Below are 6,000 nucleotides of genomic sequence, written 5' to 3' on the forward strand. Positions count from 1 at the left end.
AGTTCTTGTCAGAATATAAAACTTCAGGGTTTAGATTATACTCTAATAAATTCTAAGCTTCTGACTAGAGTCTTATGTCCTCAGGAAGGTAAGAGTCCCCTCTGTAAAAATTCCCTCTCCCCTTGAATGTTTAGCATTCACTTAGCATGCTTTCCCAACTGTTAAATGTGTAACTTTATTTATGGATGAAAGCCACCACTGCAATGTTCTTCAGCTGCTCTTAAAGTCTGAGGGCTGAATGAATTTCAGAAATGATACATCTCACGTGCCTGAGTGTGCCAAGTCACAATTTTTAACTCGAGATTCATTTCTCTAAAAAGCTCTTCTCACTCAGCTATCTGGTTTCTGTCTCAGCAGACAGGTCAGGAAGTAGGAAAAGACAGGTCGGGTACACGAGCTGGACTGCTTCAAATACAAACTTTCTCCCTTTTTTTAGCTAATGCAGCTCAGTACCCAGCAGTGGAAAGAGCTTCCAAGATGGGCAATGAAAGCATGGAATTCCCACTGACACTCTTTATTCAATAGGATTTTTTTTTACTGTCTTTCTAGGTCGACACCATGAAGTGTGAGACAGGCAGCTGGCAGAAGCTAGAAGGAATTTGGTAACAGCAAGGTAATTGTTGCGTTCTTAATGATCCTAGTATGGCTTATGGGATCAGTTATATTAATAAAAGCCAGTTACAAATGTTTCCTCATATAATTTTTCATCCAGAATTATATTTTTATTGAAACAAAATTTGCTAAAAAAGAAATAGCTCAGTTCAGCCAATAATGAAAGGTCCAAGTAAGTAATTTTTGGGTTCTTTTTTTCCTGATGAAAACACATTGTTATGATTTTACACCTCATTTCATATCACTGTTCATGTATTTTTTAAAATCTTTATTCACGCAATTATAACATTCTTTCCATTGCCATTGTTTAATAATTGTAATTACTATTGCAGTGGCAACATAATCACATGGATAAAAGCGTCTTGCTGAAAAATGGATGATCCAAAACACAAAAAGTATTCCCAGAAAGTCAGGTGTGTCTTTTTAAATTCTGTGGTTTTATTGCTGATTTGTTACATTTTGACATGTTCCTCACTTCTGGTGAGGGGAAGAGAATCAGAGATTTTATTAGCAGGAGCAAACAGGCACCTTATATTCTAATGTTGCTACACGTATTTCTGGAATGCTGCATACAGCTCGCTGCAAAACTCAAGGATAATCTGCAGCCAAAACCAACATGAAACCAAAGTTTGAAACATTTTGAAGAAAACATTGGTAAAATGTAGGTAATTTATGCAGGGTAAAATAAGCATGTAATTTAAAGAAGGATAAATTCCTTCTGACAGAGCTGAGCAGTGATAACAGTGCTGAAATTGCTCAGGTTGAACAGTCATTTCCCACTTTTTCAGGCTGATTCCAAAGCTCATTAATTTTTTTTCCCCCTATTGTCTCCAAAGAGGTTTGGATGGAGTTATTCCCAAAAAGGGACTGAAAATAAGAGTTCTGGGATAGCAAAGAACTTCAAGTGGAGTTTTGATTTTTTTGCTTGCTCTGTTCCAACTAGTTTTTCTCTTCTAGATCCTGCATTCAGAAAAGGTAATAGAAAACTACCATGACTCAGCTTAATAGGGAAAGTGAGAGTGGTTAAGGCAGTTAAGAGAAATGTGGAGTATTATTACTACCAGTGGACTGTTCTCTTGTTCTTTCAATTTCACTCCAAGAACTAAATGGATCCTTCAAAATCTGGCTAACTACCAAGGACACAATCAAACATCTGTGCACCAGATGCACAGAGCATTATATCCAGCTGTGTTACTGCAGCTACATCTGCAGAACACAGCATTTGTCAACTTCCATGGCCAGCAGGCTTTGGGAATCCTATCTATAGGAGTTAAAGTTTGCAGTAGAAGTAAAAGTGTGGGTTTTGCTTTCGACATTTTTATGTCTTCCTTTACCTGTCTGCATTTCTCAACTGAGTTGCTTGTAAGTTTGAAATATTGGAGGGAAATAGCAGGTGAGTTTTCAGCCCTGGAGACTTGGTTTCAGGTTATGCTAAAGAAAAGAAAATTAGTTTCATCTCATGCAGTATTTTCATTTTACATTTTTACTTTTCTCTTAAGAAATATCATAAGCAAAATGTTCAGGAAAATAGCCTTTTCTTTTTAAGGAGCTGGTGAAGTCCTGTGTTGTAGGTGAGGAAATTTGAGGAGAGCATTTCTCCTAGAGGCCACCAGAGCAAACTTCCAGAAGAATTTGAGAATTTCTTTTTAACTTACTGAAGTAATGAGTTTTTATCAGGAGGATATACTGTAGGTTTCCCCTACCAAATACTCAGAAGCATATGGAGGTTCTCTTGTTACGTAAATTAGCAAAGTTCTGTCATTCACTACAATATTTATTTTACATATTACCCTCTCCTTTTCTGTTTCCCTCAAGGATCTGTTGTAGCCATCATAAAACATGGATAAAATATTATATTTGTATACCTTCATTGCTCTTCTTCTGTACAAAAAGTAGAAAAAACAGCATTTGGTGGATACAGATTTATAATGGTGGCCACTCTATTGAACTGGCAGTATTCCTTGAAGTTTTCAGGCAAGTGGTTTTAAATTATAGATATAATTTCTCACAAACAAAGTGTTCATCTCGTTCTACTGAATGCATAAAACATTTTTCATGCTGGTATGTTTGCATATCTAAACTTGGTGTATTTTTATTTTAAAATGTCTCTTATATTTTTAAAAGTTATTGATTTGCCTTTTCAATTTTACCTTGCTGAATCATTCTATTCAAAGTTCATCTTTAGTAAATATTCATATTTAATCGTTGCATTCAAACTTGTGATTTTATTGAAATATTATACATCTTCCAAATTTGACCACATGCAAATGTATGTTGCACTTGTATATTGAAATTAAAAATAAAATAGGAAAATTATTTTATACATATAGAGAAAATGTTTAATCAAAACCACCTATAACAATGCAATCATGTTTTGAAAAAAGAACAGACATTTACAAGGAAAATTTAATATAAAATCATAATGTGTCATTTTATTAATGTTTACTAGTACCAGACCCCTTATGCAGCTGCAAATGATAATTATTGACCACGTCTTACATAAAATTTTCTTTAGCTTTGATTCAGTATTCTCTCTGTTTATTTTTGAACCTTCTTCCCCTCTGTGTCCTGTTCTTCCCATAGTAATAGCTGGATTTTGGACACATCTTGCCCTGCATATTTGCCTCTTATGACACTGTCAAGAGCAGAGGAGTGTTGTGGTAGCAGGAGACATAAACAAGATGAAGAACATTAATTTTCCCTAACTTAAATCATAGGCAGTGTTATCTAGGCTCTGAACTTAGTTTGTATCCAGATAATAATGGGAAGCAGGACGAAACATTTTTGTCTCCATTCCAGGCCTTTTAATAGCAAATATTTCTCCTTGGAAGAAATGTTTTCCTAACTGGACATTTTTTCTCCAAAAATGGAAGTTCCACTGTACTAGTAAGTAACTCATATGAAAGCTACTAGCTGTTTTTCTGCTGTTTGTAACTGGAACCAGAATAAAGGTTACAAATTGTGATTCACAGCATGGGTCTGCTGATGTGGTTAAAATGACTCATAAATTAAGGCAACGGCAAAATCAACTGCATTAATGCGATCTAGAATAAAATTAAGTAGTCGTCTGATGTTCTTGATTAAATGGCATAAAGTTGTTAAGGTAACTGAATTTAAGGAGAAGGGGAACTGATACTAGTAGTCATAGATATTTCCAGTTGTTTCGCTGTAGTGAATGTTTAATTTTTGAATTTTGTTTTCTATGATGTTAAAAAGAATCCACAAAAATACTTTGCTGATTAAAACATACTCCACATCTTATGCAAAACACATCTGAGATAAAATTACTCCAGTCAGAATGTGGGAGAACAGAATTTTATTCCAAGATTACAGTGTTCTCACTAACATTCTCAACTACCTATACACTTCCAGAATAATTTGTAATGCCTTAAAATATCCTCACTGCACTTTTGAAGTCAGCTATATCAGTCACAGTTATGTTTTGTCTAGGGTAGGGTTTTTTACCTAATTTCCTCATTGCCTTTGTCTTCTTCTGCAAGGAAAAGTGTGGAATTATGTGAGTGTTATCTTTTATTGCTGACAAATGCTGCTCCTTTGACATGACAGGTGTCTAGGACCTGTGCATTCCTATGGTGTAAATAAAAACATATTTACAAAACTCTGGAATTTATGTTCTCTCTCACATGTGAATAGATACTAATGAAAGAATAGGTGGGGAGATTTTAAGTAAACAGCGAAAATAAGGGTGAGGTAGAAGGCTATAAAAAGTAAATAATATCAAATACTCATGTTCTGGAAAGTAGTATCTTTCCAGAAAATATATAAACATGGAAAGAATAAGGAAGAAATAACCTGACAGCTGCAATGAATGTTGAAGCTCATAAGGAGCACTAACCTTGCTAGGTACAGCTGGAGAGACATGGAAAACAATAGTAAAAGGGACTGTTTTGACAGATTGTAAAGTAGATAAAAGAAAGCCAGAAACAGTTGAATGTTCAGAGGTTTCAATTATTATTATTAAGGTATTATTGTACTCTATTCTCATTAATGTTTTGAAAAAAAATTTTGCTTATCCAAAATTTTATAAAATCTAATATTTGTTTGAAAGTATTTAACAGGTGTCAGATGTTTAATAGATGTTAGAAATGTTTGTGTATGACTCAGTCATCATAAATAAATAGTACCTTGGAAGAAAAACTGAAGTCCTGAAAATAATTTTGATTATTTTATGCTGAAATGGTCAGGAGTGACAAATGTTCATTTCTGTGATTTTTTTTTTTTTTTGGTAGTACAGCCTTGCCTGGTGATGTTACTATTGGTTGGTGGCTACAATATACTATTGTAATGTCCTCACATAAGCCACCCAGGACTTTATTGACAGGAATAGGAGAATATGAAAGGTGTTTTAAAGTCTTTGGGCACTGTGCCTTGAGTACATATGATAAGAAAGCTTTCTCTTAATATATTTTTTTATTATTCTGCTCGTAGATGTTCCAATCCGAATCCATTTAGAAAGATACGTAACATTTTTTATTACAATTTTTGTATTTAGTGATAAGAGGCAGATGGAAAGAGGATGGGCTCCTGTATCAGTAATATCACAGAAGATATTCACTGATACATGATGTGCTGGCCAGTTTCCTACAAGGAGCTGTTATTAGCTCTACTGTCGTCTTACACTGAGAGAGAAGGCAGGGGTTTACGAAAGCATCATTAACTTTCTTGCAGAAGAATTGTGAACAGTTTCCAGAATATTTGATTGCATTTTTATGCAGAAGCTCTGTTGGCAACCTAGAACAGATGTAGATGCTTTTTTTTCCCCTCCTCATTACCTACTTTCCTTTTGGAGCACTGATGTTGCCAAGTTTTAAACTACCAAGTTATTTTTCATCTTTCCTTGAAAGATTTGGAAACAATGATTTTCCACAAGTCAGTACCTTGTTACAACTTGGCAACTAGCCACAGTCATAAAATTTTCAAATCCAATAGTTATATTACTAGAATCCATTTTTTTTTTTAATTTTATAACTTTTTTTTTTTTTTTTTGTAATGTATGGATGCTGCCTTTTGTATAATGAAGTCCAGGACACATATCCTTTCAAGGGAGATACAAAGAGATGATTTCAAGTCAAAATAGGGGATCAGAAAGAATCTCACCTAGAAGAGTTCCATCAAGATATGGCACTAATTTTGCTGTGAGTTTGGGTAAGGAGGAATTTTCAACCAGGTTTCTTACTTAGCTATTGCCTAAAAATATTTTTTAGCTGTTGTTAGGAAGCTAACTTGTGGTACTGTAAATCCTTTTTGTTTTCTGTGTCCATGGATATTCTGTGCCATGTTTTCTTCTTCTTCAGATTTGCAGCCATCCTAAATAATTTGGTCAAGACTCAAAAGGGATTCTTGGTGTCCCACATAATTTTTGTTCTT

At 34.4% G+C, this 6,000-nt stretch overlaps 1 long non-coding RNA gene across 2 annotated transcripts in view; it reads left to right on the forward strand.

Annotated features, from left to right (window-relative positions):
- Positions 1-4,826, forward strand: part of LOC115495333 (uncharacterized) — a 75,874-nt gene extending 71,048 nt beyond the window's left edge. The window contains exons 2-5 of one of the 2 annotated variants that reach the window (XR_012056617.1): positions 550-613; positions 945-1,025; positions 2,428-2,586; positions 3,412-4,826. This is a non-coding gene — a long non-coding RNA (uncharacterized lncRNA). Of the gene's footprint in view, positions 1-339; positions 614-944; positions 1,026-2,427; positions 2,587-3,411 lie in introns of those variants that run through there. The other variant, XR_012056616.1, reaches the window with a different exon arrangement.
- Positions 4,827-6,000: the final 1,174 nt, after the last annotated feature.

This window comes from Taeniopygia guttata, chromosome 5, assembly GCF_048771995.1.
Source record: "Taeniopygia guttata chromosome 5, bTaeGut7.mat, whole genome shotgun sequence".
Lineage (NCBI taxonomy): Eukaryota > Metazoa > Chordata > Aves > Passeriformes > Estrildidae > Taeniopygia > Taeniopygia guttata.